This window comes from Zophobas morio, unplaced genomic scaffold (assembly GCF_036711695.1).
Source record: "Zophobas morio isolate AGI-343-1 ecotype UQ-CSIRO unplaced genomic scaffold, CSIRO_AGI_Zmor_V1 ptg000012l, whole genome shotgun sequence".
Lineage (NCBI taxonomy): Eukaryota > Metazoa > Arthropoda > Insecta > Coleoptera > Tenebrionidae > Zophobas > Zophobas morio.
In genome coordinates, this window is record NW_026972117.1 from 5887218 (window position 1) to 5900042 (window position 12825).

The 12825-nt window shown below is 30.5% G+C and overlaps 1 protein-coding gene across 6 annotated transcripts in view; it reads right to left on the bottom strand.

The window, feature by feature from the left end:
* LOC135127681 (protein bric-a-brac 1-like) overlaps positions 1-12825 on the bottom strand; it is a 564157-nt gene that overhangs the window by 435684 nt on the left and 115648 nt on the right. For all 6 annotated transcript variants that reach the window (XR_010280263.1, XM_064054234.1, XM_064054233.1 and 3 more), the window contains exon 3: positions 4417-4545. The gene's annotated coding sequence lies outside the window, so the exon portion shown is untranslated. The remainder of the gene's footprint in view (positions 1-4416; positions 4546-12825) is intronic.

Genomic DNA, 12825 nt, shown 5'->3' on the forward strand with positions numbered 1-12825 from the left:
GCAGCAAATTGTCTCCTCAAACAGAGGAAGCGACTAAAAATATTAATTAAGCTTCGATGCAGAAAAACGTTCTGAATATTATTTTAGCTAAATCGATGTTATTATGACCATTTTTACTTTGTCATTATTAAATATAGATGGGCGCAACATTACTGTATTCTAAAATTTTCGGGCTCCGGCGTCCTCCACAAACCAGTGCTCGTATATTGGTATAAATTTTGTGATGATCCAAAAACGAGAAGGCGAAAAATCGAAAGAAAAACGTTAAATCGAAAATTGAAAAACCGAAAAATCTAAAATCGGAGGACTGAGAAATTGAAACAACAAAAAAGTGGAAAATCTAAAATTTGAAAATTCGAAAAATGTAAGATTTAAAAAATCGCAATATTTTGAAACACTGAATAAGTAAAAAATCAAACAGACGAAAAATAAAAAAAATCGAAAAATTTAAAAGTTGAAGTATTTAAAAATCCCAAAATTGAAATAAATAGAAAATAAATAGAAGATAATTTTTATATACATATTTCATATAGTTCGAACGCACCTCGGGGACCACTTGCATCTGGTTTTTGAAGTACACTGCCAGACAAAACACCCGAAAAGTTCCAAAAAGCAAAACATTGATGTATTCATTAACAGAAAAGATAACTTTATTCTAAAACGTGTGGAAACAAAAAAAAAAAAAGAAAAAAGTTATAAATAATAACTAATAGCAGGCTGATTTTGGCAAATCACATACTTTCCAAGAAAATAGAGGGTGGGTGGGCGGGGCTAGTACTTGCTAAGATAAGACTTATTTCGGCAAATGACATATTCTCTGAACAAATAGCCTCCAAATATTCTAACCCTTTCAAAGGTTTTAAAGCATTCAAGGATACCAAAAACTCTAAGGACTACAAGGATTTCAGGAATTTCAAAAAATTAAAAAAAGCTAGAGAAGCCGGCAATTAAAAAAGTCTAAAGGGATTTCAGGGATTTCAAAAATTCCGAGATTCCACAGATTCCAAATATTTAAAAATTGGAAAGATGATAAAAATTGTAAAGATGTAAAAATATTTAAAATTCTAGAGATACTGAAGTATCTAAAAATAATGAAAATCTGAAAGCTCTAAAGATTATATAAATTCTAGTGATTTTAGTTTCTAGAGATTCTAAAGACTCCAAAGTGGTTTGAAAGATTAAAAAAAAAATAAAATTCTGTTTCGAATACTTGAAAAATTCTAAAGGTTCTAGAGAAATTCCAAAAGGCCAAAGATTCTAAAACTTGTAAAAATCTCGTGAACTCTTAAAATACCAAAGATTTTAAAAATTCCAAAGACTTTAAAGAAAACAAAAATCTTAAAGACCTAAAATTCGTAAACATCGGAAAAATGCTTTCTTTAATTTTTATAAATCCCAAAAGCACTGAAGGCCTTGAACACCCTAATTATTATTTTGTAAATCTTGGAGACGGTAAAGATTCCAGAGATTCCAAAAATTCCAAAAATTTAGACTTTGAGATCTATAAATTTTAGAAAATTTGAAAAAATTTAGAAAGTGTGGGAAAAACGTGGTAGACCTAGAAATCTTGAAAATATTGGAAAATGTTGAATTTTAAAATTGTGGTATAACTGGAGACTCATAATTTTAGAAATTTTGGAAAATGTGGAAATTTTGAAAATTTTGCAAATTACGAAAATTCCCAAAAATTAAAAGGTAATAAAAAAGTATTGAATCTCAAATTTCAAAAGTTTACACGATCTTAAGGTTGTAGATATTCTAAAAATTCCAAAGTTTCCAAATGTTTGAAATATTTAAAAGGTTTCAAACCTTTCAAAATTTCTAAAAATCTTGAAGTTTTCATACACAAAAATAATAGTAATTGGCGCTAAATAAACTAAAGTTTTAGGTTCTAAATAGAAGAAACATCCAACAAAATCTTAAAAATTGTAAAGATCTTGGAAGTATTGTTCCTAAAAATTATAAAAATTATTAACTTCATAAAATTTGTAGTAATTCTGAAGTATCCAAAATTCCCAAAGATTGTTAACACTCTGAGGACTCTGAAAACTCTGAAGATTCTAAATACTCCAAGGACTCAAACGTTAAAAAGGTTTTTAAAATTCTGTTCCAAATATTCCAAAGATTCTATAATTTGTAAAAAACGCATGAACTCTTAACATGACAAAAATTTTAAAGATTCCAAAGACTTTAAACAAAACAAAAATCCTAAAAAAAAATAGTAAAAATCTTAAGAATGTTTCCTTTAATTGCTATCAATCCTACGAGCGTTTTGGAGTGAGTTCAAGACCTGTATCCCAAAATTTCTTGGAATCTCAATTTTTCAAAACCCCATCGTATGAATTTTTTGCCCGCTTTTCGAGATTAGAGATATTTAAAAATTTTTTGAAAATAAATGTTTCCAAAATCTACCAAAAATGAAAAATCTCGAGATGTATAAAAACTTTCATTTTAAATTTGGTCCAAGACCAATGACACTTTTGGAATCAGCTCGTCAAGATCTATTTCCTAGAATTTCTTGAGGATTTTTGAGAGTGTATTTCATTTGCCAAAATCAGTTTTATTTTAGCAGCTACTAGCCGACCCTGTGACTATTATACCATTGCAAGAAACTTTTTTAAATTAAATAATTAAGGTAATTAAAGATGGTGTTTAATGCCAGTAGATAAAATAATAATAATGAAGTAATAAATAAAGTTTTACTGCATTCCTGTACATTTATCATTAACCTGCGATAATCAAATATGCTTGAAGTACTCCACGTGAAAGAAAAAAAATTGTTGGCAACATGTTTCGACCCCCGCTGAGGCCATGTTCAGTCTTAAATAAACTAAACTAAAACTGCGTGATTAATCTTTGTTTCATAATTTATCATTTAATTCGTACAACTAACTGTAAAAAGAGCAGAAATTTACATTTTACCACACGTACCAATTAAAAGTGAATTTTACAGAATTAGATTAACCTTTACAATAAAAAATTTAATTAATCGGTACCCAAGTGCCGATGCGTCAAATGCATAACACAAAAACAGTTTGAAAATTAAAACAAAAACGTTCCCGAAAAACACAAGAGGGACGTCCATTGCTCATCCCTTAAAATATAAAACTGACAAGTTACACTCCAAAGCTTTCATCTCCTACAGCCACAGTTTAACTCTTATCGTATCATCCGAGTGCAGACGGAGAGGGCAGCGCAAATTTTAACTCCCTGGGCACCTCTGCGGATGAATATCTCTAACAATTATATTCGAACGGGTGCTCGAACTATGTATGTTCAACTAGAAATAATCTAAATATGTCCGAAATGGTGCACAATGCATTAATTACCCAGCTGCCCATAGTTGATTTATTAATAGTCCTCGAAAGTACGTAGGCAATTTTTTCTCCTAAAAATGGGTGTTTCATTATAGTCTTTACAAGCTATTGTATTGTTGAATGAAGAGGACATCGGCTCACACAATAAAAATTAAAAAACAATGTTCTATTCTTATTGTGGAAGTATGATTTCTTACTTTATACGTTGGATTTTGATAACGTGTGAAAAATAGATGTATACACTGTTCGATAAATTCCAACTGCAGTTAGGGAAAAAAAAGTACACACTTGCTTTTATATATTTTACGAGGTGTGAAACGGTAGAAAACTTGGATTAAACATTTATCAAAACGACGTAATCACAATAGTGATCTCTCAAAGCAAAAATCGTTATTATAAAGTGTCAAGGCATTAACAAGCCACTTTATTGTTAGCACTCCTACTTCCCTCTCATTTGAAAGCTCCTTGACGGTTTTACATTTAAAAACCGTTCTCGTTGTACAGCGTGGCATTAATAACGTTACTACAAACAATAAAACGAATTCCCAGAAATCATTCCCATTTAGAAACTAGCAAACTTCAGCCCCAGTATTCAAGTTTACAAATTGAACTTCTCTCATACAATTGACTTCTTATAAAAATCGCTCCGTAATTTCCCTGAATTCTGGACTTGACGCAGAAAATCTTATGAAAGAAAACAACTGTAGAATCCGAGAGGAGAAAAAAACACTCAAATAACTTTCCTTAATTAAATTAAAACCAAGATATTTCAACGAGTTCTGCAGAGAATTAATTAAAGAAAAACTTAACGTGTTTCCGAGTAATATATTATAATCGTTAATAACAAAAATTAATTTCATCGATCCGGGGTTCGAAGTTGAGTGAGAATTTCCCGAAAAGGAACGACTGTTTAAAAGTTTCCCGTGATTTGCATACAAGCCTCCTCCTAACTGGCTACTGCCAAATGGAATACGAACGAGTTCTAAATCAAAAAATACACTAATGGAACACAACCCGACTCCTTATTAATGGAGCCGTCGCCGATTTATCCCGGACGTCGAAAAAACCGCCCTAAATCTAGATTAAAACTAGTACTCACCGATTAAAATTTAGGAAGAGTTGCTACGTGCAGGATCCCTCCTTCCAGAAGCCCTTCTCGTCCGCCCCTGCCGCTGCCCCTCGTCGATGCGAAAGAAAAATGTGACGAGGCAAGAATGGAACGCGTCAACTGTAAATAACAAGTAGTAATGTTAATAATTTAGCGGGAAAATTCGCATTCGGGATATTTTATAGTTTTCATTAAATTGTTCCGGTTTCTTTTAGGGCATATATATTTCCCTGCTGAAAAATCTGATGAAAAAACCCATCGCGTTTTCGCAGATATAACCCGTATTTCTATTAAAATTGCATTTTTACGGTTGCAAAGTTCGTTTCTGGTATTTTATCATCATTTCTGAGCGAAAACAATGTAATATTATTACGTTTTTATTACTTTTTACTGTATTGAAATGAAATATTAATTTTTCTCCGAGCCGAAAGGATACTGGGCTGTTGTTGGCGTTTTTTAATTGGAATTTAGCGAAACTAGCCGAAAAATGGGATGGGCGAAATTAAAAGTTACGCAACTGATCAAGTGGGCTTGGTAACAAGAGGTCACTCGATTTTCAAAAAATTGCGCGGAGGTTAGTTGGACAGAACTTACCTCGCCCCTGAAGTACAGCCCCCAAATCCCGCTGCTTATTATAACTTTTTTTGCGATTTTGGTTTTCTGACAAGTGATAAATTCTATAAAGTTAAAACTACAGGCATTTGTTTGTTTTTTTTGCAATTTTTCGACTTTTCAATTTTTTGGCTTTTCAACTTCCAGATTTTTTATTATTCCGTTTTTCCAATTTTGTATTTTTTTCAGTTTCTCGTTTCTATAATTTTTAATTTGCAATTTTTCTAGTTTTACCATTTTAGAATTTCTTCATTTTTCGATTTTTAATTTTTGACTTTTTCGATCTTTCAATGGTACTGTTTTTCGACTTTGCAATTTTGACGATTTATAATCTTTCGATTTTACAATTTTTGGGTTTTCCAATTTTTCAATTCGATTCGTTTTTGCTTTTTTCCAATTTCTAGAGTAATTTTTTTTAGATTTTTACGTTCCTAGATTTTTAGTTTGTTAGTGTTTTAATTTTTCGTTTTTTCAGTTCTCCGATTGGCAATTTCCCGATTTTCCATTTTCAACGTAGCAATTTCTCGTTTTTCACTTTTTTGATTTTTCAATTTCCTCCTTTTTTTTTAGATTTTTCAACCTTTCTAATCAAAAAAATCGAAAAATTGGAAAATTGTTAAATTGAAAAATCAAACAAAAAAAACGAAAAAGTATAAAATGAAAACTAAAAAAATCAAAAAATCAAAAATCAAGAACTTGAAAAGTCGAAAAAACGAAATACATATTGTGAAATCGAAATACTGAAAATTAAAAAATTGGGAAAATCGGATAATTAAGAAATCCGAAAATTAAAAATTGAAAAATCAAGGAGGTGTAAAATTCAAAGATAGAATAATTGAATTAACCAAAGATTATAAAATCGAAACAAACATTGAAAAAATGAAGGATTCGGAAAAACGAAAAATAAAAATCAAAAATAAATTGAAAAAGCGAAAAATTGTAAATAATATCGAAAAATATCAAAATTGAAAAATTGCAAATCGAAACATTAAAGAAACGAAAGATTAAGTAATTCCTAGATGTCAAAACCTGCAAAAAAAATCTTAAGGTTATTACCGATAACGCTCGAAAAAAGATGAAAATTTTCATAATGGTGGAGTTTTGAAAAAACATAGCAGGTGTTTTTGGTTCCGGGCCAAAATTTTGGAAATATTTGGTGCTGAAATCAATTTTTTCTTCAGAGATTTCTTTGGGCCGTTCTGGGAAAATGGTGAGTCTTCGGAGAAATGAATTCGAAAGTAACTTTTAGAGATTGAAAATTTGAGTAAACGAAAAATTGTAAAATCGAAAGGGACATTGAAAAAATGAAGGAAATGAAAAAACGCAAAGCTGTGATGTAAAATCGAAAATATGAACATTTAGAATCAGGAAAATGAAAAATAAAAATCAAGAACTTGAAAAACTGAGAAAACGAAAAATTTAAAAACCAAAAATTCCAATGTCGGAAATTGAACAACTGAAAAATAAAGAAATTGAAAAAACAAAGAAAATGAAAAAAATTCAAAATTGTGACCCCAAAAAATTGCACAGTTGAAGAAAAAGGAAAACGAAAAAGTGTGATATCAAAAAATTGGTCGAAGGTTAGTTCGATAGAACTTCCCACGCCCCTGAAGTACAGCCCCCAAATTCCGCTTCTTATTATTATACAACTTGTTTGCGATTTTTGTTTTCTGACAAATGATAAATTCTACAAAGTTAAGACCACAGGCATAAATTTTTATTTTTGTTTGTTTGTTTTTCTTTACAATTTTTCGTTTCCGATATTTATTTTCCATGTTTTACAATTTTTCGATTTTTCCATTTTCCGATTTTATAATTTTTGTTTTTTCAATATCAATTTATTTAAGTTTTCGTTGCATTGCACTTTGCAATGTCTCAATTATTCATTTTCTTGTTTCTTCAATTTTTTTTCTTCCAACTTTTGGACATTTCAATTTTCAGATTTGCAACTTTACGAATTTTCAAATTTAAATTTTTTGTGTTTTCTACTTCCAGATTTGTTATTATTTAATTTTTTCAATTTTATACTTTTCAGTTTCTCGTTCCTATAATTTTTTATTTGCAATTTTTCTAGTTTTCACTTTAAATATGTAACAATAATTATAATAATTTTTAAAATCTTTCACTTTTTGAGTTTTACTATTTTAGAATTTTTCCGTTTTTCGATTACTGGATTTTAAAACTTTTCCATTTATTCCATTTTTAATTTTTGAATTTTTCGATCTTTCAATGTTACAGTTTTTCGACTTTATAATTTTGACGATTCTATAGTTTTTCAATTTTACAATTTTTGGGTTTTCCAATTTTTCAATTCGATTCGCTTTTCCTTGTTAAATTGAAAAATGTAAAAATTAAAAGACGAAAAACTATAAAATGAAAACTTGAAATAATTGAGAAATCCAAAAACTAAAAATTTAAAAATTGGAAATTCGAGGAGGTGAAAAATCAAAGATTGAAAAATTGAAGGAAACGGAAAAACGAAAAATAATTATGATTATATCGAGAAAATGAAACTTAAAAAATCGGGAAAATGAAAAATCGACAAATTAAAATTTGAGAAATTGAAAAATCAAAAAATGAAAAATTCTAGATAATACCGAAAAATGTCAAAATTGAAAAACTGCAAGTCAAAATATTGAAGAAACGAAAGATTAAGTAATTTTTTTCTAGAAGTCGAAATCTAGAAAAAAAAACTCTTCAGGTTATTTTCGAAAAGGCTAGGAAAAAGATGAAAATTTTCATAAGGATGCAGTTCTGAAAAATTGAGCTTTCGAAAAAAAAAAAATCCACAGAGAATTCTGCGACATACATCTCGAGGTGCTGATTCCAAATATATAGCGTGTTTTTGGTAGCAGACCAAAATTTTGGAAATATTTGGTGCTGAAATCAATTTTTTTAGTTTAAAATTTGAGAAATTTCTTTGGACGATTCCGGGAAAATGATGTTTTCGGAGAAATGAATCCGAAAGTAAATTTTAAAGATTGAAAATTTGCATAAACGAAAAATTATAAAATCGAAAAACGCGAAATTGTGATGTAAAATCGAGAAAATGAACATTCAAAATCAGGAAAATGAAAAATAAAAATCAAGAACTTGAAAAACTGCGGAAATTAAAAATTGAAAAATCAAAAAATTAAAAATTGAGAAACTGAAAAATCGAAAAATAAAAAATTCTAACACCGAAAATTGCAAAATTGAAAAAACCAAACATTTTAAAACCGAATCGCTGAAAAATAAATAGAAAAAAATAAATAAAATGAAAAAACGAAAAATTGTGACATCAAAAAATTGCACACTTGAAGAAAAAAGAGAAACGAAAAATTGTGATATCAAAAAATTGGACGAAGGTAAATAAATCCAGATTTTTCGAAAAATCATAACATTTGATTTTGCGAATTTTATTTTTTATGATAATCCTTATAAGTGAAAAAAAAGATGTCCATATAATGTTAAAATAAATATCAAGCAGCATGCTACGCGCTTATTTCAAGTGAGTTTTTCTATTACAAAATTTTGTGATGACATTATCAACATTTTTGCAAGGACACGTATGTCAATGTGGATAGTTGAAGTGTAATACTGAGAATAATAGTTCTGTATTACCAAATTTTCGAAAAAATCGAGTAAGTGCTTCTTGATTTAAATCAATACAATAAATTGCCTCAGTTATTAATTTCTTTTCAAAATTTGAAAATTCAAGCCCAAAGTATGGTTCAAAACATAACTAATTGAGTAGTGATTATCCGAATCTGATTAATTATTGCAAACTAACCTTCCACCGAATTACGACAAATTACTAATTAATTATCACACATAGTAGTACAACAGTATCTCAATTATTCACAATGAAACGATTAATAATTAACCAGTCATTACATCGTCGTTAACTCAATGAACTCCCGCTTTTCCTTAATTTTAGTCAATTATAATTAATTAGTTATTTATGTTATTACTGTTTTACTTAGTTGCCATTCTTTGGATTATAACATTAACATAACTGAGATTTGACAGACATATGACGAACGTATTATTTAACAGCCGTGGGAAAATATCTAACGCCGTACGAAAAACATCGCGTTATCACACACAAGTAGGAGCATTTTTGTGAATAACTAATTGAGTGCTAATTAATTACTGCAGTTAATCACACTTAATAACAGCTTGCTGCATGAAATTACAACTAATTTATTAATTAATTATCACACATTGCAGTATCACAATACCTTAATTAATCACAATTACAAAATTAATCATTAACTAATTAACAATTTTTCGTGCTTGGCTTCTTCCTTAATTTTAATCAAATACATATAATGAATTAGTCACTCTTTGGACGACCGAACCATAAAAATTTAATTCAAATGAGTGGCTTACAATTTAGTGGTCGTAGAAAAAATGGTTTCCGATTCCACGTTATCGTTGCAAAACTCGTCGATTTTCTAACACCCTGCGAAAAACATCCCGTTATCGCACCGTTACGCGGGCAGATACGAATCGAGCGAAATCGGCGAGTTTTATATCATGTCACCGGCACAATAGTCGCTTTACATTTTACAACATTTAGAGAAATGTATCAGGCCGATCCGAATTTACATAGAAAAGGTATTTAAATTGAAAATTAGAATAGTAATAAAGTAATAAAATAGCTTTTAAAGTTATTGTACATCCACAAACGCTAAAGTAACTCTATTTACATATTTATATGACGTGTTTTACTATGATATGTCGTCCACACATGAGTGGTGAAGTGTGAAAATACTAAAATGAATACGCCGGTCGACATTTGTATTTATACAAATTTACATGAAACTGTTTTGTTCCATGTTTTAACGAAACGTTCGAAACGACTTATTTTACATAAAAATTTATCATAGATGACGGCTCTTATTTTTCGACGCGGGGGGTAAACTATCATGCAAATCGGCCGAAAACGGTGCTGGCCATTATTTGCATCTCATTGTTTTATTCATTTTATTGGTGTGTTGTTTTACTAATCAGCGTTTTTAAAACGAATTTTATTTTAATGTACGTACGACGTTCAATTTTACGGCGACGGAAGTGGAAACTATGATAATTATAAAAATCTCGGACGACGTTAATATCGCTTAAAGGCAACTCAGAGCGTTGCGAAAGAGCGTATTCGAGAACTAGGTCATACAAAAGTGGCGATGTTATTAGTAAATATATAGCAAGAAATGCATGGAGTTGCCTTTTTTTCAACCTGAATTCTACTGTTTCAATTATCAGCACGTTGAGTGAGTATCGAATCGTAAAAAAAGTTTGAGTTTGCGTCCTGTTTTGTCTCTTCCGCTTTCATTAAATCTGAAAATCTCTCAAACTTTGACTTGAGATGACATTCATTGATTAAGAAAAAAAAACAAGTTCGACGTTAATCTCGAAACTTTTCTGTTTAAAATCGCGGACTGTTTCCGTCGAATTCTTTTGCCGAAAGAGTGGAATTCGAAACATTTGTTTATTTTAGAAAAAATATCCTAGTGAAGCCTTAACACTTCACAAGTGAACAATATTAACATATAATTTCCGAAGCCTTAAGAGTGGAAATATTATGAGACGAAGATGTTAAGGAAACACACTAAAAAGTGAACAAAATACTCTAGATTAAACCACGAAAGACCCACAAAACAGAGAGATGAAGAACACGACCAATTAAGTTTCCTCCCCCTAAATTCGCAAGTGAACCCGTCCGGATGCTTTCCGTCTACTGCGACGTTTTATCGGTGCGTTCTTCTCAAAGCATTTCCACTGTACCCATGAATTTGGAAGTCTGGACTTTTTAAGTATCTTCGAAATATAATTTTAAATATTCAGTTACACACTGGACAGCACAAGTAAAAAATCATACAATACGAATAATATATGTCATATATAGGTAATAATGAATAAACATTGCTTGAAAATCAGACAGGATTTTTGCTAAAACTGAAGCTAAATGAAAATTATATTTTAAAATTTTTTAACCACTCTGTAGATTAACATTCAATTTTATCGATTCCTTGTTTATTCATAAAATATTACAATGTAAACGTTAAAAATAACCTTAATGTGTTTTTTTCTGTAAAACTTTGCTTTGCTAAAAAATAAATGGCGAAAATATACAGGATGTTTCGTAAAAAACAAAACTACATCGTGTATTGCTTCTTTAAAACACAGCAATAATTTAGCGTCTGCTACTTTAAGAACCGTTTAGAAAGATTTTAGTTTTTCATCTTTTCTCTCTGTCTCAGCAATTTAAAAGTTCTGTTAAATATTACTAATCTATACTTTTTATCTCTGATGAAGCTCCAATAAAGCAAGGCGAAACGTTAACGATACTCCCTCATAAACATATCTTTACTGTGTTTACAGAATTAAAAAAAAAATGAAACCGCCTAGTTTGGCACGCTGATCTGCTATACTTGGTTTTTAGAAGTAGCAAAGTAGAAACCTTGGGGAAAGACCGTGTTATTTTTGGATCGAATAGTGTTTCGTTTTTAGAAGTACCATACTACACCTCAATTTCAAAAATAATCTTAGGACAGACAGCCAGTTTCACTTTCAGAAGGTAGTAATATGCTGTGCTTCGTTTTTTAGAAGTACCATAATACACTTCGCCAATGCTGTTTTATTTTTAGAAGTACTTAATAATAATATGGTCTCACTTCGCAAGCTGAATGAAAAAAAAATCGAGGATAGACAATTTCATGTTTAGTAGTAAGGAAAGTAGCTCTTTTGGCATGCTGAAAGAATCGCAAGTACCTTCTGTACCTCGTTTTTTGAAGTAGCATAGTATTTAAAAACCCCAGGGAAAGACTGTTACGCTTTTAGAAGTAATATACTACAAGTCGCTGTGTTCACTGAACGAATCTCGTGGTTAGAACAGTGTTTCGTTTTTAGTAGTAATATAATAAGTAGTGTTTCGTTTTTAGAAGTAGCATAGTAGAAACCTCGGGGAAAGACTGTCTAGATAGTGTTTCATTTTTAAAAGTACCATACTACACCTCAATTTCAAAAATAATCTTAGGGCAGACAGCCAGTTTCACTCTCAGAAGGTAGTAATATGCTGTGCTTCGTTTTTAGAAATACCATAATACACTTCGCCAATGCTGTTTTATTTTTAGAAGCACCATAACACGGCCTGATTTCGCAAGCTAAATGAAAAAAAATCGAGGATAAACAGTTTCATGTTTAGTAGTAAGTAAAGTAGCTCTTTTGGCATGCCGAAAGAATCGCAAGGACCTTTTGTACTACGTTTTTTGAAGTGGCATACTATTTAAAAACCTCAGGGAAAGACTGTTACGCTTTTAGAAGTAATATACTACAAGTCGCTGTGTTCACTGAACGAATCTCGTGGTTAGAACAGTGTTTCGTTTTTAGAAGTAGCATAGTAGAAACCTTGGGGAAAGACCGTGTTATGTCTGGAGAGAGTTTCATTTTTAAAAGTACCATACTACATCTCAATTTCGTTCGTTGATTGAAAACTAATCTCAGGACGGACATCTAGTTTCACTTTCAGAAGGCAGTAGTGCTTCGTTTTTAAAAGTACCATAATACACTTCGCTTTGCTGTCTGTACGAGTATCTGGGATTGAGTGCCGTTTTGTTTTTAGAAGGACCATGACACACCCTGATTTCGCCCGCTGAATAAAAAAGAAAATCGAGAATACACAGTTTCACTTTTAGAAGAAAGAACATAGCTTCTTTGGAACGCTGAAAGAATTACAGTGACCCGTAAAGTTTCATTTTTAGAAGTAGCAGATGGAAAACTTGAGTAATGATTGTGTTTCACATT